General features: G+C 38.2%; 1 protein-coding gene across 4 annotated transcripts in view; it reads left to right on the forward strand.

Moving 5' to 3' along the window:
- The window catches only part of APOOL (apolipoprotein O like), a 99,366-nt gene that overhangs the window by 22,418 nt on the left and 49,237 nt on the right, over positions 1–27,711 (forward strand). The gene's annotated exons all lie outside the window — the stretch shown is intronic.

The raw sequence follows: 27,711 nt of genomic DNA on the forward strand, positions 1-27,711 counted from the left end.
TTTTCTTACTAAGTTCTCAAGTTCTGTAGATTTTTATTGAATAAATGCTTCCTTATTTGTTATAAGGACTTTAATTAATATCCAGGGAATTTGCTAATTTTGACCAGTTTAATAGATGTCTCTCTGAGGGGGATGTTTCACCAAGCTTCTCATACTGCCATTCTGGAAACAAATGTGAATATCTGATTTTGGGCTGTTTACACATAAAGCTGTATGAACAGTGGTGTACAGATTTTTGTGTGGATATGAATTTTCATTTCACTGGGATCAATGTCCAGAAGTGTAATTGCTGGGTTGTATGGTAAGTATGCTTAGTTGTTTAAGAAACTGGTTCTTGGTGTATTATCCCTTGTATTAGTTTCCTATTGCCACAATAAGAAATTATGGCAGACTCAGTGGCTTAAAACAACACAGACTTGTTACCTTACAATTCTGGAGGTCAGAGTTAGAAATCATTTTTGCTGGGCTAAAGTCAAGGTGTCAGCCGGCCTACATTCCTTCTGGGGGCTCTTGTGGAGAATACATTTCCTTGCCTTTTCCAACTTCTAGAGGCAGCCTACATTCGTTGACTCATGACCTCTTCCTCTGTCTTCAAAGCAATTAGTAGCTTGTCAGTAAGTCTTCATCAGTAAGTCTTTGATTTTCATTAGTAAGTGCTTTAAGCCCTCTTCACCTTTCAGAGGGCAAGTTGTGTCATCTCCAAATCGCAAGCTGTTAATGAGTCTTTTTCCAATCCTGATGTATGTTCTTCATATAGTACAGCTTCCCAGATTATTTGCTCAGCATACAGATTTCAATAAGTATGATAAAAGGATACAAGTGTGCCACATACCTTTTCCAGTTTTAAACCACATGGTATTCCCTTGTTCTGTTTGAACGACTGCCTTGAAAGTATTGAAGTTGTCATCTGTGACCCAAAAAGTGGAACTAAGTCCAGTAACTATTGTATGGACATGGGTGTCAGTTTAGTCTACAGAACAACTTTCTCATAGAGCTGTAAAAAGATGGAATGATCTATTGATAATTTCCTATTACTGAAGGAGTTCATATATAGGCTGCAGGGTCACTTGGTAGCATGTTTTAGAGGGGATTTAAGCAGCAGTTGTGTAGATGGACCTGAAGACTTTCAAAGCCCTTTTGCATTCTGAGACTGAAACTCTAATGTTAAGAAGGTGATATGCCTGATATACAGCCTTTAATTTTGAAGCCAATCTCTCTTTTTACCGTTTTATGTTAGAGTCAGTAATCATTAGGTTACTCAGGAGCTGTACTAGATTTTTCGGGCCAATTTGTTTGTTCCTCCCATCTCCTACCTGGTATCACAGAAGAGGCTAAAATTCATCGGTTGTATTGCTGTGACTGTGTTTATTTCCTCAGGAGTGTTTGTACATTAGATCTGTGAACAAAATAAATTACCCAGAAGAGAAGAGTACTGATGTAGTTAGTCACAGTCCTCCCTCACCTGCTGGTAAGGGCAGGCTGTTAGCTCCTCGTATCTCTCAGGAGAAGGAAAGGGAAAAAGAAGAAAAAGTAGGAAATAGAGATAAATTAGGTATTGAGAAACAACTATGAAGAAATAATTGCAGAAGAAAAGACAGGAGTGAGGAAAAGAGGGGAGAAGAAGAAAGCAAAAAAATGGGAGAAATTGGAGATGGGTAAGCTACTTTTTCCTTTACCAGAACTAAACCCAAACATGTTGCCGTCGAGTCGATTCAACAGGGAAGGAAGATTATAGCTCCCTTTTTTTCCCCACCCAAGTGACGTGATCCAGAGTTCATAAACAGCCCTATGGTGATGAGATTTTCCTTGTGAACGACCTGTCACCCACCAATTCCACACTGAAAGGAAAACTTTTCATACCTTTATAACTCCCTCCATTCCTAGATTTTTGGCCTCATAAAATGAAGCTTTTTGAAGAAATATATATGTATATATAAAATCATATGTATTTAATCAATTATAATAAAGGAATAGTTCTCCCTCGATGACTCATTGATCTGGGCATTTTTGACCATTTAGCCAAAATTGCATGAATTTAGATAGGAAGTCTTATATTTTAAAGTATTTATTTGATACAATATAATAATAATCACATTAATTTGACCAAGAAATTTTGTAATGTGACATGCAAAGTAGAATGCTGTTTCTGGTAAGAAAGAATCAGGCTTGTTCTATTGCCCGCTTAGATACAGACTTTAGGAGATTGAAACTTACCCAAGAAATACAAGGGTGGTGTTGCTAGCTGTTGTCAAGTCAACCCCCAACTCACGGTGACTGTTGTTGTTGTTGTTAGGTGCCGTCAAGTCAGTTGCAACTGATAACGACCCTGTGCACAACAGAACAAAACACAGCCCCGTCTTGCGCCATCCTTATGCTAGAGCTCATTGTTGCAGCCACTGTGTCAGTACACCTCGTTGAGGGTCTTCCTCTTTTCCACTGATCCTGTACTTTACCAAGCATGATGTCATTCTCCAGGGACTGATCCCTCCTGAGAATATGTCCAAAGTATGTAAGACACAGTCTCACCATCCTTGCTTCTAAGGAGCATTCTGGTTGTACTTCTCCCAAGACAGATTTGGTTGTTTTTTGGCAGTCCATGGTATATTCAGTATTCTTCGCCAACACCACAATTCAAAGGTGTCAGTTATTCTTTGGTCTTCATTATTCATTGTTCAGCTTTCACATGTATAAGATGGGATTGAAAATACCACGGCTTTGGTCACGCGCACCTTAGTCTTCAAGGTGACCTCTTTGCTTTTCAACACTTTTTGAAGAGGTCCTTTGCAGCAGACTTACCCAGTGCAATGCATCCTTTGATTTCTTGACTGTTGCTTCCATGGGTGTTGATGGTGGATCCAAGTAAAATGAAATCCTTGACAACTTTGATCTTATCTCCATTCATCTTGATGTTGCTCATTGCTCTGGTTGTGAGGATTTTTGCTTTTTTTATGTTGGGGTGCAATCCATACTGAGGGCTGTGGTCTTTGACCTTTACCAGTAAGTGCTTCAAGTACTTTTCACTTTCAGCAAGCAAAGTTGTGTCATATGCATAACCCAGCTGGTTAATGAGTCTTTCTCCAACCCTGATGCCCCGTGCTTCTTCAGATAGTCCAGCTTCTCAGATTATTTGCTCAGCATACAAATTGAATAGGTACGGTGAAAGGATACAACCTTGATGCACACCTTTCCTGACTTTAAACCAATCAGTATCCCCTTGGTTCTGTCCAAACAACTGCCTCTTGATCTGTGTAAAGGTTCCTCATGAGCACAATTAAGTTTTCTGGAATTCCCATTCTTTGCAATGTTATCCATAATTTGTTATGATCCACACAGTCGAATGCCTTTGCATAGTCAATAAAACACAGGTAAACATCCTTCTGGTATTCTCTGCTTTCAGCCAGGATCCATCTTACATCAGCAGTGATATCCCTGATTCCACATCCTCTTCTGAAACCAGCCTGAATTTCTTGCAGTCATCTGTCGATATGCTGCAGCCATTTTTGAATGATTCAGCAAAATTTTGCTTGCATGTGATGTTAATGATATTGTTCTATAATTTCTGCATTCAGTTGGATCACCTTTCTTGGGAATAGGCATAAATATGGATCTCTTCCAGTCAGTTGGCCAGGAAGCTTTCTTCCATATTTCTTGGCATAGACGAGTGAGCACCTCCAGCACTGCACCCATTTGTTGAATCATCTCAATTGATATTCCATCAATTCCTGGATCCTTGTTTTTCACCAATGCCTTCAGAGCAGCTTGGACTTCTTCCTTTAGTATCATTGGTTCCTGATCATATGCTACCTGTCGAAATGGTTGGAGGTCAACTAATTCTTTTTGGTATACTGACTCCATGTATTCCTCCCATCTTCTTTTGATGCTTCCTGCGTCGTTTAATATTTTCTCCATAGAATCCTTCACTATTGCAACTCGAGGCTTGAATTTTTCTTCAGTTCTTTCAGCTTGAGAAATGCCGAGCGTGTTCTTCCCTTTTGGTTTTCTATCTCCAGCTCTTTGCACATGTCGTTATAATACTTTACTTTGTCTTCTTGAGACGCCCTTTGAAATCTTCTGTTCAGTCCTTTTACTTCATCAATTCTTGCTTTTGCTTTAGCTGCTCGACATTGGTGAGCAGGTTTCAGAGTCTCCTCTGACATCCATCTTGGTCTTTTCTTTCTTTCCTGTCTTTTCAGTGACCTCTTGATTTCTTCATGTATGATGTCCTTGATGTCATTCCACAACTCGTCCAGTCTTCGGTCACTAGTGTTCAGTACATCAAATCTATTCTTCAGATGGCCTCTAAATTCAGGTGGGATATACTCAAGGTCGTATTTTGGCTCTTGTGGACTTGCTCTGATTTTCTTCAGCTTGAACTTGCATATGAGCAATTGATGGTCTGTTCCACAGTCGGCCCCTGGCCTTGTTCTGACTGATGATATTGAGCTTTTCCATCATCTCTTTCCACAGATGTAGTCAGTCTGACTCCTGTGTGTTCCATCTAGAGAGGTCCTTGTGTATAGTCACTGTTTATGTTGGTGAAAGAAGGTATTTGCAATGAAGAAGTCGTCGGTCTTTCAAAATTCTGTCATTCGATCTCCAGCATTGTTTCTATCACCAAGGCCATATTTTCCAACTACTGATCCTTCTTCTTTGTTTCCAACTTTTGCATTCCAATTACCAGTAATTATCAATGCATGCTGATTGCATGTTCTATCAATTTCAGACTGCAGCAGCTGATAAAAATCTTCTCTTTCTTCATCTTTGGCCTTAGTGGTTGGTGCGTAAATTTGAAAATAGTTGTATTAACTGGTCTTCTTTGTAGGCATGTGGATATTATCCTATCAGTGACAGTGTTGTACTTCAGGATAGATCTTGAAATGTTCTTATTGACAATGAATGCAACACCATTCCTCTTCAAGTTGTCATTCCCAGCATAGTAGACTATATGATTTTCCAATTCAAAATGGCCAGTAGCAGTCCATTTCAGCTCACTAATGCCTAGGATATCATCGTGACTACTCCGTTCCATTTAGCTAGTACTCTACAGTTTATAAACCCTTTTATCTATTATTTTGATTCTTAGAACATTGCTGTGGGAATTTTTAATAAGAGGAGAAATATTATCTAAGGTATGTATCTGCATTTTAGGATAAAATGTACTTGTGATAAGTTTTAGTTGTGATTGTGCTGGATCAATTGGGTCATTAAATGCTTCCGACAGTCTGGAAGCCTGCTGCAAAATTTTGAGATAAGTGCATTTTGGGGGAAGATATTTCTTAGTTTTTATTAGAGTCTCAAAAGTTAAGGTCACTAAATCAGCCTTAGAATTTCAGACTAGTTTTAGGACCTTTAGTTATTGTTCATCTGCACAAATATTTGGCATATAGGTGTTCAATAAATGTTACATAAAAGAACTTAACTAGGTTCTCTATGTGTACTGCCTTTTAAAATCTGATCATTTTCTTGCTTATTTTTTAGATCTTTAGCCCTACAAAGCACTTTGGATACAAAAAGGTGTAAGAGTACTCACACCACCAAAACCAAACCCGATGCCGTTTGGTCAATTCCAACTCATAGCGACCCATTAAGTCAGAGTAGAACTGCCCCATAGAGTTTCCAAGGAGTGCCTGGTGGATGTGAACTGCTGACCTTCTGGTTAGCAGCTGTAGCGCTTAACCACTACATGACCAGGGTTTCCAAGAGTACTTGCAAGGAGCCTACCTTTTAGTAGGAAAATGGGCTACATACATTGTTTTTAAAAGGTAAATAATAACATAATATTGTGTTTTTTAAATACCAGATCAGTGCTTCAGACAAGTAAGAGCAATGTGAATTCAGAGTGAGTGAGCTGGTGGGGCTTGAGCTGGGCTTTGAATGAAGAGTAGGGTGAGTACCTACTGTGTCCCAGGCACTGTTAGGTACAAGAGACAGGAGAGCATTCTAGAATGGAAAATGGTGAAAGATAGGCACTGAGGAAATAATGTGCTTGACATGTTTGGGGCATAGGAAGACTTATTTGATTAGAGCCAGAGGGTGTATGGAGTGGGGTAGAGTGAAGGTTGTTTGCTCGTTTGTTTGTTTGTTAAGCTGGAAGAACAAACCAGTGTTTCAGAAAGATTAATTCACCATTGGTGTATACTTTATTTAATCCTGTTTTGAAATTTTATAATAACTGAATTCTAAACTGACAGCCTCTGGAAAATCACCTCTTATTGGATTGTTGTTATTTTTTCAAATAAATAGAATGCCCTCCATATTCTTCTCCCGCGTCCGCACAAGGCAGACATAGCCTTATTTATTGTCTTACTACTGTGGTGAAAATGTACCCCCCAAAAACATGCCAGTTCAACAATTTCTACATGTATAATTCAGTGACATTGATTACATTCTTCAAGTTGTGAAACCATTTTCACTATCCTTCCAAATTGGTACACCTCCATAACATAAACTCACTGTTCCCTAAGCAAAAGCTTCACCTTTCCCCCTCCCTCTCACCCCTGGTTTCTATATACTTGCTTATTTCATATAAAAAAAAAAGTGAGATTATATAGTATATGTCCTTTTGTAACTGGCTTATTTCTCTCATTGTAAATGTTTCATGTTTCATCCATGCTGTGGCATGCGTCAGGATTTCATTTCTCTTTATGTATGTACGTGTATACCACATTTTGTTCATTCATCTGTTGATGGGTATTTTGACTGTTTTGGCTATTGTGAAAAGTGTATAATGAACACTGGTGTACAAATTCCTCTGCATTCCTGCTTTCACTTCTTCTGGGTATATATTTAGGATTGGGAATCCTGGGTCATATGGTAGTTCCATGTTCAACTTTTTGAGGAACTGCCAAACTGTTTTCCACAGTGGCTGTACCATTTTGCATTCCCACCAGCAAGGGATGAGGTTCCAGTTATCCACAACCTCTCCAATACCTGTTGTCTGCTGTATTTTTTGATCATTGCCATTCTAATGGGGGTGAGGTAATATCTCATTGTGGTTTTGACTTGCGTCTCTGTAATGGCTAATGACTTTGAACATCTTTTCATGTGCTTGTTGGCTGTTCGAATATCCTCTTTGGTAAACTGTTCAAGTCCATTGCCTATTTTTTGACTGGGTTGTCTTTTTGTTGTTAAGTTGTAGAAGTATTTTATATATTTTTTAACATATATACTTTATATGTTAGACCCTTATCAGACATAAGGTTCCACAAAATTTTCTCCCAATCTTTAGGTTGTATTTTCACTTTTTTGATAAAGTCTTTTGATGAACAAAAGTGTTTAATTTTTACGAGGTCCCATTTGTCTATATTGCCTTTTGCTGCTTGTGTTTTTCTTTCATATTTGATAATCCATTGTTAAAAACTAGGTCCTGCAGCCTCGCCCCACATTCTCTTCTAAGAATTTTATTGTTTTAGTTTTCACATTTAGGTCCTTGATCCATTTTGAATTGGTTTTTGTCCTAATTTTTTTTTTATGGGGTATGGGTACACACAGGAAACCCTGGTGGTGTAGTGGTTAAGTGCTATGGCTGCTAACCAAAGGGTCAGCAGTTCGAATCTGCCAGGCGCTCCTTGAAAACTCTATGGGCCAGTTCTACTCTGTCCTATAGGGTCGATATGAGTCAGAATCGACTCGATGGCACTGGGTTTGGGTTTGGTTTTGGTTGGGTACGCACATGCACATGTAAGGGGCGCTGTTAGGTGTGTTTTAAAATCCAGTAAATGATCTTGACGATATTTTGTGTTTTTCTGACCCTTATTACCATAAACTGACTAAAGTTGAATTATGGCAATCTTTTGTGCCATTTAAATGTTTATTTGTCTTAACTAGTTGTACTCCCTATGTGTTTTTTTTATTTTTAATTTTATAGCTCTTCAATTTTTATTTAAGATAAACTTGTGAAACTTTCAGTTGTTAAAAAGTAATAATTGCATCATAATTACTGAGTGATTGAAATGTTCAGAAATTTCAAAGTAATTTAATTCTTTCATATAACATCATAATTAAATCACTTGGTGCTTGAAATGCTTTAACATCAATGCTCTGTAATTTAATAAAACAGTAAAAATCTCATCTATCCATGCCACACCGAGCTGGTCAGTTATGTTCTGGCTAATTTAAAATTGGCCTTTTAAGTGCCGAAGCTTTAATTTTGATGAAAATTATATCCCAGATGTACCATATATTTCCCATCCATCTTAAACCAGAGAGTTTAACCCATTCTTCATCACTCAGTGTTTTCATTATTAAACTTTGCCAATTGTAATATGCTGTAGCTGTTATTCCAAGTGAAAATGCAAATATAGATAGTGGAAATGAGTGGATATTGAACCCAAAAATAGCTTTAGAACTTGCTATCTTGAAAAAGGTTTCTGGTGTACTATGATTTTCTTTCCATACAGTGAAATGAAATATGTATAACTCCTTGGCTTAATGAGCAGTGTAACATGTTCAGTAAATCAAAGGAGGCTTTTTTTCCAGGTGTTTTTCTGTGCTTCAGAAAGGGTCACTGCTGAAACTTGCGTCTCTTGACTCGCCTGTCTCATTCAAAAAATTATGTATTCTTTCTGTACCATTAACATAAGTACTTCCAGATGCATAGTAGACATTCAACAAGTATTATCTTCCCTTTTCCAGTTACTGTGAAAACAGTTAAGCACTCTGCTGCTAACTGAAAGGTTGGCTGGTCAGATCCACCCAGAGGTGCCTTGGAAGAAAGGCCTGGCAATCTACTTCTGAAAGGTCACAGCCATTGAAAATCCTATGTACAGTTCTACTCTGACACTGTTGGGGTTGCCATGAGTCAGGACTCACTTGGCAACTGGTTTGGCTTTTTGGAAGTTTTTTCCCCTGTTACTAATGTATTGACCTACAGGTATTATTTTGTCAGCAAATTCCTCTTCAGGTTATTACACTTTTACCGATACGCTGCAGGCCACATACTTCCTCTGAGTGTTCCTTAATATTTAACTTCCAAGTAAATACCAGATGCTTGCACCATCTAAAGTCCAGTTGGGGTGGTACAAAATGTTAAGTACTTGGCTGCTAAAGGTTGGAGGTTTGAGTCTATCCAGAGGTGTCTTAGAAGAAAGGCCTGGTGATCTACTTCTGAATTGACTTGATGGCAACTGGTTTATACATGATTTAAAATTACATTTCCTCAGGGGACATCTAGGTCAATTGGCATAACAAAGTTCGTTAAGAAAATGTTCTGCATCCCACTTTGGTGAGTGGCGTCTGGGGCCTTAAAAGCCAGCGAGTGGCCATCTAAGATGCATCAGTTGGTCCCAACCCACCTGGAGCAAAGGAGAATGAAGAACACCAAAGACACAAGGTAATTTTGAGCCCAAGAGACAAAAAGGGACACATAAATCAGAGACTCCATCAGCCTGAGACCAAAAGAACTAGATGGTACCCAGCTACAACCAATGACTGCCCGACAGGGAACACAACAGAGAACCCCTGAGGGAGCAGGAGAGCAGTGGGATGCAGACCTCAAATTCTTGTAGAAAGACCAGACTTAATGGCGTGACTGAGACTAGAGGAACCCCGGAAGACATGGCTCCTAGACTCTCTGTTAACCCAAAACTAAAACCATTCCCAAAACCAACTCTTCAGACAAAGATTAGACTGTACTATAAGACATAAAATGATACTTGTGAAGAGCGTGCTCCTTAGTTCAAGTAGATACACAAAGACTAAAAGGACAGCTCCTGTCCGTAGGTGAGATGAGAGGGCAGAAAGGGATAGCAGCTGGTTGAATGGACACAGGAAATCCGGGGTGGAGAGGGGGAATGTGCTGTCTCATGATAGGGATAGCAACTAGGGTCACATAACAATGTGTATATAAATTTTTGTATGAGAAACTAACTTGAGCTGTAAACTTTTACCTAAAGCACAATAAAAAAAAGAAAGAAAAAATAATAATAAAATTACATTTCCATTGTGGAAACGGAGGAGTGAGATGGAAGAACCTGGTTTCTTGATAAGCCATTGAATCAACCAATCCTGAAGTCTGGCGTACTTCTAGACTTCCTGTTATATAAGAGATTTTTTTTTTTTTCATTGTGGAAGCCAGTTTGAGTTGGAGATTCCAAAACTTTAGCCAGAAGCATCTTAAATGATACCTACTGTATAGGATTGTTGTAGAGATTAAAAGACTCAGTGTATGTAAAGCACCTTGCACATAATAAATGTGCCTTAAACTTCTACAGAACATCCTGTGTTCAGAGATCCCTTAGGTTTTCAGGAACATTATATTTAGGTACAGTGTAGGTAACTAGTTGCCACCACTACTACCAAACTGTGTATCTGTTCCATCATTCACTTGCTGGTTCTCTTCTTTAACAGTCATAGTGCACCTCTGCTATTATCTTTCATTCTATTCTTTCTTTTCTATTTCTTGTCACTTCCTCTACTTTTTGGCATTTGCATGAGAAATCTAGCTTTTTATACACACAGCTAGCCAATCATTGGTCCTTTTGCCTTTTTGTTGGTTACTGGATGTTCAGGGATGGTTTTTTGGCCACAAGAGATTTTTGAAATATGATGTCTTCTTTTTTTCCTACTTCCTTGGGTTTAGAACCCCTCTAGATGCCTAAAAGTTCTAGATGGCTGACATCACACTTTACCTTACGATAAACACAATTCGTGAAGGAGACAGGTTTCCAAAAGCCACAGAAAAATTTATCTCCTTTGTAGTCACATCATGTATATTTTGAAACTTAAAAAACATTAACATTGCTGAAATTTGGTATCATTGAGGAAGAATGTCTTTTATTGTACAATGTCTTTCTTCCCCTCCCTTATTTCATCTTGGGATTGTACTTGGTCCTGTGTCCCCAGAGTGTTGTTAGATTTGAGGTAATACAGTTTGGGATTCAAATATCTTATAAATATTATTTTATAAAAATGCTGGGTGATATGGAATAATTATCACAGAAAGTAGCCTTATATTTATAGTACAAGTAATGAGCTTCATAATTTTCCCCAGGTGGTAACTTTGGGTTTTCTTGCTTGTTTGTTTTGTTTCAAATTTTACGGTGGTAAATATATATAACACAAAATTTGCCATGTTAACCATGTTAAGTGTACAATTGAGTGATGTTAATTACATTCACCGTGTTGTGCAACCATCACCACCATCTATTTCTAAAAGTTTTTCATCACCCCAAATGGAAACTCAGTACCCCTTAAGCAATAACTTCCCATTCTCCACTCCCCCTAGTTCCTAGTAACCACTAACAAACTTTTGCCTCTGTGTTTGCCTATTCTAGATATTTCATATAAGTGGGATCATACAATAAATGTCAGTTCAGAACTAGGGGAGGAATTAGCAAATTCATGATGTGTCTTCAGTTTTCAAAATGTCTCTCTAATAAGTTTTGGTTTTATATATAGTCCTTTGGTGACCATTAATAAACTGTGGTTGCATTTCATAACCCTTGTATTTCATATTGAAACAAATTTCAGATGGGAGACCTCGGTTTAAGGCATAAAGCTGGCTTTTTCCAACTTTAAGCCTATGGAATCATATATAAAACCCAGTGCTATCGAGTCGATTCCAACTCATAGCCACCCTATAGGACAGGGTAGAACTGCCCCATAGAATCATATATAATAATGTATAAATAGAAGGGTGATCTTGAATATGCTAATTGTTACTCCCCTGCTGTGAGATTTAACACATAAGAAAAGTGGTGATTTAATTTGTAGGCCAAATGAAAATCAAAAGAGTGTGTAAAGATGATTACTTCATATTTTGGAGCTTGGATCTTAACATTTGTCCTAGGATAGACTACTTTGATCTGATGATTTATGTCATTAACTTATACCAAAACATATACTTGATACAAGGCTGGGGCTAAAGTGGATACAAAGATGCAAAGTAAAGTTAAAGAACAAATCTAATTAGAAGGTAAGGAAAGACCTCATAAAAGGAGTACCTTATTGAGTAGTTCTTGGAATGGCCAGGAATTTGGCAAAGGGCATTCCTGGGGACATTGTGAATAATGATAAGAAGACAGGGAAACAGTTGAGTTCAGCAAGATCAAAGAATTCCTGAAGGAAGAAAAGACAAGGCTAGAAAGGTTGTTGTTGTTAGGTGCCATTGAGTCAGTTCCGACTTACAGTGACCCCATGTACAACAGAACAAAACACTGGTTCTGTGCCATCCTCACAGTCGTTATTATGCTTGAGCCCATTGTTGCAGCCTCTGTGTCAGTCCATCTCACTGAGGGTCTTCCTCTTTTTTGCTGATCCTCTACCAAGCCTGATGTACTTCTCCAGTTCTCCAGGGACTGATCCCTCTGGGTAACCTGCCCAATGTACGTGAGACATAATCTTGCTGTCCTTGCTTCTAAGGAGCATCCTGATTGTACTTTCTCCAAGACATATTTGTTCATTCTTTTGGCAGTCCACGGTATATTCAGTATTCTTTGCCAACACCACAATTCAAAGGCGTCAGTTCTTCAGTCTTCCTTATTCAGTGTCCAGCTTCTCATGCATATGAGGTGATTGAAAACACCATGACTTTGGTCAGGTGCACCTTAGCCTTCAAGGTGAAATCTTTGCTTTTCAATGCTTTAAAGAGGTCTTTTGCAGCCTATTTGCCCAGTGCAGTGCGTCTTTTGATTCCTTGACTGCTGCTTCCGTGGATGTTGATTGTGGATCCACGTAAAATGAAATCCTTGACAATCTCAATCTTTTCTCCATTTATCATGATGTTGCTTATTGGTCCAGTTGTGAGAATTTTTATTTTCTTTTTGTTGAGGTGTAATTCATACTAAAGGCCGTGGTTTTTGATCTTCTTCACGAAGTACTTCAAGTCCTCTTCATTTTCAGCAAGCAGAGTTGTGTCATCTGCATAATGCAGGTTGTTAATGAGTCTTCCTCCAATCCTGATGCCCTGTTCTTCTTCATATAGTTCAGCTTCTTGGATTATTTGCTCAGCATACAGATTGAATAAATATGGTGTAATGATACAACCCTGATGCACACCTTTCCTTACTTTAAACCACTCAGTATCCCCTTGTTCTGTTCAAAATGATTGCCTCTTGATCTAGCTACAGGTTCCTCATGAGCACAATGAAGTGTTCTGGAATTCCTATTCTTCACAATGTTATCCATAATTTTTTATGATCCACACAGTCGAATGCCTGTGTATAGTCAGTAAAACAGAGGTAAACATCTTTCTGGTATTCTCTGCTTTCAGCCAGGATCTATCTGTCATCATAAATGATATTCCTGGTTCCATGTCCTTTTGAGAATTCCTGAACCAAAAAACAAAAACGGCCCAAGTTCAATAAAAGATAGTAAAACACACAAAATCATAAGAGAGGAAGAAACAAATAAAAAGCAGAAATGAAGAGAGAAAATTTCTCTTATGGATTCCAAAATACTGTAGTACAAATAATTGATAATTTTCAGACTGTGGTGCTAAATAAATGTTTAAAGAAAGCAAAATACACATAGAAAACAAAATAGCAGAGATCAGGAAACAAATGGAGAGACAAAATGAGAGATTTAACAAGAAAATTGAAAACATCTAAGAAGAACAAAGAGAACTACTGGAACTGAAGAATAAAATTTCTGATTTGGAAGAAGCAAAAGAAACACTCAAGAATAGAGTTGAACAGACTGAAGAGAGAATTGAGTATACTAGAAGACAAAATAACAGAACTTACCAAGTCTCAAGAGAAATGAGAGAAGAACCAAGAAAAGTGAGCAACCCCAAAAGGAAATGTGGGATTCAATTAAGAAATTTAATATTAGAATTATTGAAATCCCACAGCACCAAGACAAAAATAAAAGCACAGAAACAATTTTCCAAGAGGTAATCAAATATCCCAGAACTGAACAGAGAACCATGTTTGCAAATACAGGAAGCTACATGAACCCCAATCAGAAGATACACAGAAAGATTAACTCCGTGTCATATCCTAATGAAATTCTTGAAAACCAAAGACGAGAGAATTCTGAAAGCAGCAAGAGGAAAACGCAGTATAACATACCAAGAGCCTTTCATAAGAATTAGTGCAGATTTCTCCCCAGAAACTCTAGAGGCTAGAAGACAATGGAGTGACATATATAAAATACTGAACAAAACAATTGCCAACCAAGAATTCTTTACCTAGCAAAGTTGTCCTTCAAAAATGAGGGGGATATCAAGGCATTCCCAAATAAACAGAAGCTGTGGGAATTTTCTACTACCAGACCAACTTTCCAAGTATTACTATAGGGAACACTACTTAAATGTAAATGGTCTAAATGCCCCATACAAAAAGTAGAGAGTGGCAGAATGGATTAAAAAAAAATGATCTATCTTTTTGCTGTGTACAAGAAACACATCTTAGACATAAGGACACAAACAGACTGTAAATAAAAGAATGGAGAAAAACATTCCATGCAGCCAGTAAACAACAAAGAAGAGGGTGGCCATACTGATATATAAAATAGACTTTAAATCAAAATCTATAACAAGGGATAAACAGGGGCATTACATAATAATAAAAGGTCAATTCAGTAAGAAAACATAACAGTTAAAAATATATATGCACCTAATAGCCATGTAGCAAAATACATGAAACAAATACTAATATGAAAGGAGAAATAGACAATACCACAATAATAATAGACTTCAACACACCACTTTCAATTATAGACAGAACATCTAAAAAGAAAATCACTAAGGATATTGAGAACTTAAACCATAAGTCAAATGGATCTAACAGACTGTCATGGATTGAATTGTGTGTCCCCCAAAAATATGTGTCAACTTGGTTAGGCTATGGTTCCCAGTATTGTATGGTTGTCCTCCATTTTGTGATTGTAGTTTTAAGAGGATTAGGGTGGAATTGTAATACCACCCTTACTCAGATCACCTCCCTGATCCAGTATAAAGGGAGTTTCCCTGGTGTGTGGCCTGTACCACCTTTTTATCTCTCAAGAGATGAAAGGGAAGCAGGCAGAGAGTTGGGGACCTCATACCACCAAGAAAGCAGCACCAGGAGCAGAGCACGTCCTTTGGACCCAGGGTCCCTGCTCCTGCGACCATGGGAAGATTGAGGACAAGGACCTTCTTCCAGAGCCAACAGAGAAAGGAAGCCTTCCCCAGGAGCTGATGCCTTGAATTTGGACTTCTAGCCTTCTTTACTGTGAGGAAGTAAGTTTCTCTTTGTTAAAGTCATCTGCTTGTGTTATTTCTGTTATGGCAGCACCAGGTGCCTAAGACACAGACATATATAGAACACTCTACCTAGGAACCTTGGTGGCGCATGGGTTTAAGAGCTCAGGCTGCTAATCAAAAGGTTGGCAATTCCAATCCACCAGCTGCTCCTTGGAAACCTTATGGGGCAGTTCAAATCTGTCCTCTGGAGTCACTATGAGTCAGAAACAACTTGACAGCAACAGGTTCGGTTTGGTACCTAGCATCAGAACAATACACATTCTTCTACAGCACACATGGATCATTTTCCAGAGTAGACTATATAGTAGTTAGACACAAAACAAGTCTCAACAAACTTAAAAAGATTGAAATCATAACAGCATTTTCTCTGATCATAACAGCATTTTCTCTGACCATAACGGTATGAAAGTAGAAATCAACAACAGGCTAAATAAGGAAAAAAATAAATAAAATCATAGAAACTAAATAATATACTCCAAAAAAACTGGTGGATCATAGAATAATTGAAAAATGAATTTAAAAAATTGATATAATCAAACAATGAAAACAAAACATATCAAAACCTTTGGGACACAGAAAAAGCAATACTCAGAGGGAAACTTATAGCAATAAATGCCTACACTGAAAAGGAAGAAGATTGAAAATCATTAACTTAAACTGACTACCTGAACAAATAGAAAAGAGCAAGCAAAAGAAGCCAGGAAAAAAAAAAAAGAAATAAGATCAGGGCAGAACTAAACAAAAATAGGAGAACAATTGAAAGAGTTAACAAAACCAGAAGTTGGTTCTTTAAAAGGATCAATAAAATAGACAAATCACTGGCTAGATTAACAAAAGAAAAAAAAAGCCAGGAGAGGCAAATAACCAAATTAAGAAATGAAAGTGGTGACATTACAACTGATCCAATAGAGATAAAGATCATAACTGATTACTATGAAAATTTATACTCCAACAAATTTGAAAACCTAGGTGAAATGCCCAAATTCTTAGAAACACACTGCCTACTTAGACTAACACAGAGGTGAAAATTTTAAACAGATCTATTACAAAGGAGGAGATTGAAGATGCCATCAAAATAACTGCAAACAACAAAAAGCCCAGGACCAGATGGCTACACTGGAGAATTCTAGCAAACATTCAGAGAAGAGCTGATACCAATCCTAGTCAGTCTCTTCAAAAACAGAGAGGAAGGAACACTACCGAATTCTTTCTATGAAGCCAGCATAACCCTGTTAACTAAACCAGGAGAGACATCGCAAAAAAAATTATAGACCAATATCCCTTATGAACATGGATGCAAAAATTTCAACAAAATACTAGCCACCAGACTTCAGCAACATATCAAAAAAAATCATACACCATGATTAAGTGGGCTTCAAACCAGGATTACAACGGTGATTCAACAATAGAAAATCAATGTAACCCACCACATTAATAAAACAAAGTAAAAAATATATATATATGAATGGATGCAGAAAAGGCATTTGATAAAATTCAACAGCCTTTCCTGATGAATACTCTCAGCCAAATAGGAATCGAAGGGAAATTCCTCAACATAATTAAGGGTATATATATATTTTTTTTATGCCAACATTATACTCAATGGAGAAAGACTGAAAGCCTTCTCTTTGAGAGTGGGAATGAGACAAAGACACCCGTTATCACCACTATTATTCAACATTCTACTGGAAGTCCTAGCCAGAGCAATAAGACAAGAAAGAGAAATAAAAGATACCCTCATCAGAAAGGAAGATGTAAAACCATTTCTATTTGCAGGTTACATGATCCTATACATAGCAGACCCCAAAGACTCCACTTGAAAACTGCTGAAACCAATAAAAGAATTTTATGATGTTGCAGGGTACAAGATCAGCACACAAAAATCAGTTGAGTTCCTCTACACTAACAAAGACTACTCCGAAAAGGAAGTCAAGAAAACAGTACCACTTACAATAGCACCCAAATTGATAACATACCTAGGAATTAACCTAACTGGGAACACAAAAGACTCATACAATGAAAATTATAAAACACTAATACTAGGGACTAAAAGAGACCTGTAAAAAATGGAAAGACATCCTGTGCTTATGGATTGGAAGACCTAATATAGTGAAAATGTCAGTTCTTCCTAAAATGACCTGTAGATACAATGCAATCCCGATACAAATCTCAACAACGTTGTTTACTGAAATGGAAAAACTAATGACCAACTTCATATGGAAAGGAAAGAAACCCCAAATTGCCAAAGCAATATTGAAGAAAAAGGGCAAAGCAGGAGGCCTCACACTCCCTGATACCAAAACATACTATACAGCACTGTAATCAAAACAGCCTGGTATTTGGTTCAACGATAGACAGTAACCAGTGGAATAGAATTGAGAACTCAGAATTAAACCCAGCCGTCTATGGACAGTGATTAAGTGATACGGCTGCTCACCAAAAGATCAGCAGTTCAGATTCACCAGCTGCTCCGTGGAAACCCTATAGGGCAGTTCTACTCTGTCCTGTAGGGTCACTGTGAGTCAGAATTGACTTGACGGCAATGTGTTTGGTTTAGGATTATCTGTGGAGAACTGATTTTCGACAAGGAGTCAAAGTCCATTCAGCAGGGCAGAAACAGTCTTTAATAAATAATGCTGGCAAAACTGGATGTTCACCTGCAGAAAAATGAAATAGTACCTGTTTTAGTCATCTAGTGCTGCTGTAACAGAAGTACCACAAGTGGATGGTTTTAACAAAGTGAAGTTTCTTTCCTCACAGTAAAGTATGCTAAAAGTCCAAATTCAGGGGGTATCAGCTCCAGGGGAAGGCTTTCTCTCTCTGTTGGCCTTCTCTGAGTGCCTGTGCACAGGAGGCTTCCTGGTGGAGTGGGCTGCCTCCAGGCACTTATCAATGGAGCTAGGCTTGTCTACCCACGGAGCGAAAGATTTGAGTGCCTGTGTGCAGGAGACTTCCCGGCGGAGTAGGGTGCCTCCAAGCACTTATCGGTGGAGCTACTGAGCTTTTGGAACACTTTCCCCAGCAGGGCAGACATGGACATGAGGCCCCAGAGCCGAGAGAACAAGAAAGCGGGAAACAGAAGCTAAAGAGACTAAGGAGCACAAGAAGCCGAGCTGCCTCAGTCTCAAAAGGTATGGCCATGACCTCAGGGCTTTCACAGGGGGAGCCATGGCCTCTGGTACTTCTAAGGGTGGAGTCACCACTCAGATGGACTAGAATGGTGCGCCTAAAGCCCAGGGAGCAGAGTTGCTGTCTCAGTGGGCCTGAAAGGCGAAGCTGAAGCCAAGGGCCGATGGGCCTCCATTCAGAATCTGGAGAGTGTGGCCAACACCTAGGGTCTGGAAGGCAGGGCTATTGTGTAAATTGTCTCAGAAAACAGAGGATTATTTTCAAAGCCTTGAGGGCTAATGTAATGTGTTCTGCTGCCTTGCTCGGTGCCTGTTATCCCTTCTTTTCCTCTGGTTTCTCCCACTTGTAATGGAAATGTCTAGCTTGTGCCAGTTCTGCCGCTGTACCTTTGGAAGCAAATAACTTGTATTCTAGATTTCACAGATGAAGAGAAATTTTTGGATTTTGGACTTGGAGTTAAGACTTTTGCCATGATATGAAGGGGTGAATATGCATTTCATGTTGCAAAGATGTGATTTTTCAGGGGGCCAAAGGGTGGAATGTCATGGATTGAATTATGTCCCCCCAAAAATGTATGTATCAATTGGGCTAGGCCATGATTCCTGGTATTGTGTGATTTTCCCGTATGCTGTAAATCCTGCCTCTATGATGTTAATGAGGGAGGATGGGCAGCAGTTAGTGAGGCAGGACTCAATCTACAAGATTGGATTGTGTTTTCAGGCAATCTCTTGAGATATAAAAGAGAGAAGCGAGCAGAGAGACAGGGGGACCACATATCACCAAGAAAGTGCCGGGAGCAGAGTGCATCCTTTGGACCCAGGGTCCCTGCACAGAAGCTCCTAGTCTGGGGGAAGATTAATGAGAAGGTTGACAGAGGAAGCCTTCCCTTGGAGCTGACACCCTGAATTTGGACTTTTAGCCTATTTTAGTGTGAGGAAATAAAGTTCTCTTTGTTAAAACCATCCACTTATACTTCTGTTATAGCAGCACTGGATGACTAAGACAGTACTCATAACCTCACACCATACGTAAAAACTAACTCAAAATGGATCAAAGACCTACATGTTAAACCTAAAATTCCTGGAAGAAAACTATGGGACCCAATCTTTTGTGAAAATAGAAATACAAACATTACAACCAAGGCACAAATAGAAGACAAAATAGATAAATGGGACCTCATAAAAACTGAAAACTTATGCTCATCAAATGACTTCATAAAGAGAGTAAAAAATCAACCTACAGACTGAGAAAAAAAATCTTCAGAAACAGCTTATCCAGAGTTCCCAAACTATCTATAAAAAGCCATTGCCGTCGAGTCAATTCTTACTCATAGTGACCCTAGAGGACAGAGTAGAACTGACCCACAGGGTTTCCAAGGATTGCCTGGTGGTTTTGAACTGCCAACCTTTAGATTAGCAGCCATAGCACTTAACCACTACGCCACCAGGGTTTCCAAACTATAGGTACATTTAAATATAAAGGTGTGGGTACAGGCCTATTTAAATATAAAGGTGTGGGTACAGGCCTGTATATTCATTGAAGACAGAAATATGGATATTCCTCAAACGTAACCGAACACCTTCCAAGATTGGTTATCTGGGTTTGGAGGCTTAGGACTATAGTCTCATGGGACAACTCAGTCAATTAGCATAACAGAGTTCACAAAAATCATGATGTTCATTTTAGTGAACTGAGTAGCGTCTAGGGTCTTAAAAGCTTGTGAACCACCATCTAGGACACAACTATGGGTCTCTCTGTGCCGGGAGCAAAATAGTAAGAAGGCAACCAAAAGCTCAGAATAGAAACAAGTCTACACGAGTCACAACTTCATCTACCCTGAGACCAGAAGAACTAGATGCTGCCCAGCTACCATTACTGACCACTCTAATCAGGGCCACAATAGTTGTACCCTTAAAAAAAAAACTTACTGGACTGGTTGAGACTAGAGGACTGCCCAAGACTATCATCTTGAGATACTCTTTAAACCTTGAAACAAAACTAATCCCAGAGGTCACTTTTTAGCTAAATAACGGATTGGCTCATAAAATAACGAATATCACCTGTAAGTACTGTACTTCTTTAAAAAAAATCACCTATATGAGACAAATGGTCAACAATTACATTGAAACAAAGATGAGAATGTAAGGGGGGCAGGGAAACTAGATTAATGGAAACAGAACAACTGGAATGGAAAAAATGAAAATGTTCATGCATTGTGAAGAATATCACCAATGTCACTGAACAATTTGTATAGAAATTGTTGAATGAAAACCTCAACCGCTGTGTTAACCTTCAACAAAAACACAATAAAATATTATTAAAAAGAAATTTAAGTAGTCCCATATGGCTAGTGGCTACTTTACTGGATGGTGCACCTCTATGGGTTTTAAGAGATTATCTGCTCCAGGCCTTTAATTTTTGGACTGGGGTTTAGGCCTTTAATTTTACAAGTAAGAAAACTTCGGCCATGACATCACTAACTAGAGATTGCATAGTTGTTTAAGAACAGAGCTGGGCTACACACAGAAGTCCTGACATCTAAGTCAGTGCTACTAGACTTGAACACTTTGAAATTTTTAGGTTGCTAATTGTGATTATTACCTTTACTCCAACTATTATGTTTAATACTAATTACCCATTTCTCTCTTTCTGTTGCTTCTTCTGATTCTACATATACAGCCACACTGTCCCATCAAAAAACAAAGTATGTAACCTTATTTGTCTTTAGGACAAAAGTTTCCAAATTAATGTCTTTAAGTAGGAAATAATTTTTAATTGTGTGTGTTCTGATGAGCTTTATAATCCTTGAAATTCCCTGTTTGGTCTCCACATTCAAGGTATTCAATGTAGATAAAAAAAAAATGACCATATAATCTGGAGCATTATTTTAGTATAAGGTAATTACTTGCTGGTGACTTCTTGATTTTTAGAGAAACAGAGTGGGAAAATGTTATCTGCTGTAAAATTATACACTTGGAAATTATCACAACTTTGTAATCATGTGGAGCCATTCGTTATCAAAATTGGAAAGAACTTTAGACATTTTGTAGTGCATCTCTCCTTTACAAGTAGGGAATCTGAGGCACAGTGAAGGGGAATATACTTGTACAGGGTCACAAAGTGAACTAGTAACAGAATGAGACCAGAAGCCAGCTTTTCTAGTTCACAGCCAGGTGTTCTTTGATACCACTGTTGCCTCTGATCTTCCCAGGTGAACAAATCAAAGGGCACTGCAGCATGCAAAGTATTTTTAAGCTGCTAATGACTCTCCTGAATTCTGATGATTCATCTCAGCTTGTTCCAGCTCATTAAGTACTGGAAATAAATTCACCATGTTCCTGAGCCAAGTGTTTAAAAGCAGTTCACACCTGCAGTATTGCAAGCACAATTGATTTTTCTTACCAAATCCCAATTTGAAGCTCCATATAGCTGTTTGCATGGGGTACTTGTTGCATAGCTGTATTCGAATATGCCAGCATCTACTGAGGCTTGTCACCACAGGTGAAAAAGTATGGTTACCCTTTATTTGAGTGAAAGAAATCATAGTCACTTTTATGAATTATATTGGTCAAAGGCCATATACTGTAACTTGGAAAGCTAGGCCAGGATATAATGTAGGTCAGCCTGGCGACTTGAAGACTGAAATGTGGTGTTTTACTTCAGTTTCCTGCAGCATTGCAGCTCCTCTAGGCTGCCACAGCATGTGCTGCCACTGTTAGCCTGACATTTTAAAATTCACTGGCAGTTTTGATGAGCAAAGGTGCTTCAAAAGTTGAAACTACACAGTCATAAACTTCCCTGGTCCTTATGTCAACAAGTATATATTGCTCCACTACTCCCAAAGCGGAGCCCTGGTGGCACAGCGGTTAAGAGCTATGGCTGCTAACCAAAAGGCTGGCAGTTCAAATCCACCAGCCGCTCCTTGGAAGCCCTATGGAGCAGTTCTATACTCTGTCCTGTAGGGTTACTATGAGTCCGAATCGGCTTGATGCAATGGGTATACTCCCAAAGAGTTAACAGTTTACTTGGGGAGAAAATACTAATAACAGTGACTAGCTGCAAGTATAAGAAGCTCGTGGTAAGTGCTGGGGAGTATTGGGAAATAAGAATACCTGTGTATATTGCAGATGGATCATATGGGGAGCCAGATAAATACAAAATGGTTTAAAACAGTTGTGTTAGGAAAAAACCAAAACCAAACCCGTTGTTGTTGAGTTGATTCTAACTCATAGCGACCCTATACTGTTAGGAAAGAGGGGGCCAATTTATTTTCTTGAGCAAAAGAATTATTTTGGTTTGACCTGTAAAAACCCATTGCCATCAAGTCCATTCTGACTCATAGCAACGCTGCAGGACAGAACTGCCCCATAGAGTTTTCAAGGAGCAGCTGGTGAATTCAAACTGCTGACCTGTTGGTTGGCAGCTGAGCCCTAATGTTTGTGGAATGATAGCATAGAAAGTAAGCAGTAAATGGGAGCGATTTTGAAACAATAAGCTACTTCTTTTTTGTACTTAAGTAGCTGTAGAATATTGAAATTGGTAAAACTAGAATACTTTCTTCTGCTCCTGCCTTTTACCTATATATCTGAATTAAAACTGTCCTCATTCCTTCAACCCAAAATACTGTTGAAAGATTATATGTAGTAGGATGTGTCTTGTTTCATAGGTGTCTCTAAAAATTTTTTTCTTATGTAAAATTTCAAACATTTATGAAAGTATAGAGAACAATGTAAAATATCATATGCTTGTCACCCAGCTTCAATAATTATCAACACTTGGCCAATCTTGTTTCATCTATATCCCACCCCTTGGATTATTTTGAAGTAAATCCATGTTTCATCTGTAAAAATATCAGTATATATCTCATTAAAAATAGGGCCTATAAAAAATAAACACAAAACTATTATCACACCTAAAAAGCTAACAAAATTCCTTAATATCACATATCCAGTCATTATTAAAATATTCCTGATACTGTCATTTTTTTAAGGTTTGTTTGAACCTGGATCCAAAAATGCCCACATACTGCAGTTTGTTGATATGTCTGAAGTCTCTCCTTCCCTCTCCCTACCGTTATTTGTTGAAGAAACCTATAGAATTTCTGAAGCCTTGAATTTGCTTGCTGTATTCTCATGATGTGTTTTAATGTTTCTTTGTCACCTGTATTTTCTGTCATGAGCTCAACTGATAATTCTGATTCAGATTCAGAACTGCAGGTTATTGCTTTAACTTCATCAGTTGTACATATTTTTTTCCTTCTATATTGAAAATCCAAGTCTTTAATAATTCTAGCATATATGTATATTTGCCTTATTCCACAGTATACACCACAACAGTTTCGTGATAAAATGCTCACACTGCCACCAACAGTATGATTACTAAAAAAGGTTGTATAATGCTTTTGCTGTTCTCTTTGTCCTTGGGTGTATTCCATTAGGGGTGTACACTGAATTCCTTTGTTGTAAATCAACTTTGAATGGTTCCTGTCTCTCTGGTCATGCCACTACACAGTTTATTTCATCTTGTTTTCAGTTTTTAGGGCTTCCTTTTTTTTAAATTTAATTTTGTTTTATAGTGACCACAGATCTCTTGATATAAAGTAGCTTTTGCTACGTGATTATGTATCTCTAAAGCAGAACTAATATTTAGGACTAATTTTAGATTATAGTAAATATGGAGCCCTGGTGGCACAGTGATTAAATGCTCGGCTGCTGGCCGAAAGGTTGGCGATTCGAATCCACCAGCTGCTCCTTGGAAACCCTATGGGGCAATTCTACTCTGTCCTGTAGGATTGCTATGAGTCGGAATTGACTCAACGGCAACGGGTATAGTAAATATATTCTCTTTAATACAAAATAAACCAAAACCAAACCAAACCCACTTCCACCGAGTCGATTCCGACTCATAGCGACCCTTATAGGACAGAGTAGAACTGCCCCATAGAGTTTCCAAAGAGAGCCTTGCGGATTACGAACTGCCGACCTCTTGGTTAGCAGCCATAGCATTTAACCACTACACCACAAGGGTTTCCTAAATACAAAATAGGTAACAAAAATTCTTATAGTAGAGAACTTTAAATTTCAGTTCTGTTAGTAAATGAGAGAAAAGCCATGGTGCTTACTAGGCCTTTAAGTGATGAAATGTTAACAGTTCAGAGGAAGCACGTTACATGAAATTAAAAAAAAAAAAATACTGGAAAAAGGTATCCTTATGATTGAGAAGAACTTAGAAGGGACGAGTCTTATAGGAAAGTTACTTTTCTATTTGTAAATTTTCAAATGATAGAATTCTGTTCTAAGACCTGTTATCTTTTGTAGGGAGCCAGTTTTTTATCTCTCATTGATGTTAAACAAGTCATTAATATTGCTTGGAAGTTACAAATAGTTTTATGTCAGGGTATTGACTTCTTTGAAAACTAGGATTGCCTCTGCTAGTTTTAATGATGTTTGACTAACAACAGCCTTATGAACCTGTTAAGTTTCTGTAATACCTCTGAACTCTTACTTTTTAAACATCTTACTTCGGTTTCTAAATCAGGGGCGGGCAGTTTTTTTCTGTAAAGGGTCACCTAATAAATATTTTAGACTTTGCAGGCCATTTAAGATTTCTAGCCACATATTCTTATTAATTTTGTTTATTTTTGTTTTACAATCTTGAAATATGTTTAAAAAAAAATAATCTTAGCTCAGGGGCCAGGCCAGATTTAGCTTCAAGACTATAATTTGCCAATCCCTGTTCTAAAATTTTCAGTGCCCCTCTTGGATAGTGATGCCTTCTTCTCCAGTATAACCAGTAAAAAGGCCTGAGTATACCAACCTGCCTTTGATTTCTTTTGATAAATATCTTAGCCTTTTTTCTTTAGAGGCAGTAATTTGATTTTTGTTAACTGTTCTCACTAGAACCTTATTAACATTAAATGTGTGTAAGAAGAAGAATGGGGAGTAAGAACAGCTGCTTAACTTCTTTATTCAGGAATCAAAAGAAACAGGAAACTAAAAATTGCTCCTTTACCAAGTACAAGCCGTTTTCATATAACTCCTTATTTAATCTTCAGGATAATCATCAAAAGGTAGGTATTCCCATTTTTTTCAGATATATAACCTGAAATGCTAGGACAGCACTGTCCACTAGAATTTTCTGCTATGATAGAATTGTTCTGTATCTATGCTGTTAGCAGTTAAAAAGCAGCTAATGTGACTGAGAAACTCAGTTTTTTAATTGTAATTGAAATAACCGCACGTGGCTAATAATTACCATATTAGGCAGCATAACTCTAGGAAGTAACGTGCCCAGATTTGCACAAGAAGGTCCAGAACTGGATTTTAAAACCAGGTCTGTGCAACCCCTAAGCTCATGCTTTTTTCCGTTATACCACACTGCCTCATCAGTAAAAGTCAAGGTGTCTCTGAAGAGTAAAAAAAAAAATATGTGTAGGTCTCTGCCCTATTAGGTAGAAAATGTAGAGAAGATACTTAGACACTTTTCAAGGCCTGTTAACTTTTTCAGGCCGCTAGCACAGTTAATAAATCTGTACTTTGGAGCATTAAATGATAGTTATCAAGCAATACCTATGACTTTTTTTTTTTTATAGTCTACATGTTATTGCTTTGTATAAAATAACATGGCTATACTCTGAGAATGTAAGGGTGTTGAAAAATTTTTCAGATATCAGCATACTCCAAAGTGTTTTTCTTATATCTAGGCAGTAGTGCCTTAGGAAGAAGTAAAGTCTAGCCAGGTATTTGAAAACGAGCTTTTAAATGTTCTAAGAATTAACATCCTTCAAATAATAACCTTAGAACTTTATTCTCCTAGCATCCATTTTAATTTTTTTTTTTATTAATACCTGACATAAGCATGGATTTTAAATCCTGTTATTTCATTAGCGGACATTAACTGAGTATAAAACATCAAAAGCGATGCCTTTAGGGGGGAGGTAAAAACACGCAGTGCTGCTGAGTCGATGAAGGTAGGCCTGCATTAATCATCCAGTGATGCTGTCACATGTGCTAGAGCGATGCTTGAAAGGGGAAAGAAGCAGCAAAATGTCTCATTAGTGTTGATTCTTCATTTTACACTGTATTTCTGGAGTCTTAAATGAAGGCGCTCTGGTGGCACAATGGCTAAGCTCTCAGCTGCTAACTGAAAGGTCAGCAGTTCAAACTTACCAGTGGCTCCACAGAAGAAAAGACCTGGCAATCAGCTCCCATAAAGATTACAGCCTGGGAAACCCTATAGGGAAGTTCTACTCTGTCATATAGGGTCGCTATGACTCAGAATCAACTCCACGGCACACAACAACAACTTAATTAGACTCAGGCCTAGCTTAAACAGCCTATTGCTTAACTAGTACCTGTGGCCTTACTCTGCTTATAAAATATTGAAAAGGTGTCAGGAATGAAGTACAGGCCCTATCACGGTTGGTAGAATATTTAGAACCCTTTGACCAGTGTTTCTCCCAGGTCTTGCTCAATTCTACTTGTGTGTGATCCAAGGGGACCTCTATCCTGTGGATGGCCTTTGTCAATTTCAACAAGCCTCCTTTCTCATTTAGAGAACCAAGCTCTTAAAATATTTGTTCCCTGGAAAGCTTTTCATTTGGCCCTGTTTAATGGATGAACTTTTAGGCATTAATTTAGTACCTGAGTAAACACTGGAACACTTTGATCTTAATGCCAGTAATTTTCATGCATTCTCCTTTTTTTTTTTTATTTTGGTGAAAATACGCACAACAAAACATTTGCCATTTCAGCAGTTTCTACATGTACAACTCAGAGACATTGATTACATTCTTCATGTTGTGAAGCCTCTGTCCCTATCTTTTTGCTAATTATTCTGCCACCATTAACATAACCTTATTTCCCCCTACAAGCAGAAAGTCCTCCTTTCTCCCTCCCTCCCACCTCTGGTAAGCACTAATAAGCTTTGGTATCTGTATATTTGTTTATTTCTATATAAGTGAGATCATACAATGTCTTAGTCATCTAGTGCTGCCATAACAGAAATACCACAAGCAGATGGCTTTAACAAAGAGAAATTTATTCTCTCACAGTCTTGGAGGCCAGAAGTCCAAATTTAGGGTGCCAGCTCTAGGGGAAGGCTTGCTATCTCTGTTGGCTCTGGGAGAAGGTTCTTGTCATCAGTCTTCCCTAGCTGAGGAGCTCCTGAGCACAGAGATCCTGGGTCCAAAGGACATGCCATGCTTCCGGTGCTTCTTTCTTGGTGGTATGAGGTCCCCATGTTTCACTGCTCGCTTCTCTCTTTTATATCTCAACAGAGATTGACTTAAGATACAACCTAATATTGTACATTGAGTCATGCCTCATTAACATAGCTGTCGCTTATCCCACCACATTAACATCGTAGAGGTAGTAGGATTTACAACACATAGGAAAATA

Source organism: Loxodonta africana, chromosome X, assembly GCF_030014295.1.
Source record: "Loxodonta africana isolate mLoxAfr1 chromosome X, mLoxAfr1.hap2, whole genome shotgun sequence".
Classification (NCBI taxonomy): Eukaryota; Metazoa; Chordata; class Mammalia; order Proboscidea; family Elephantidae; genus Loxodonta; species Loxodonta africana.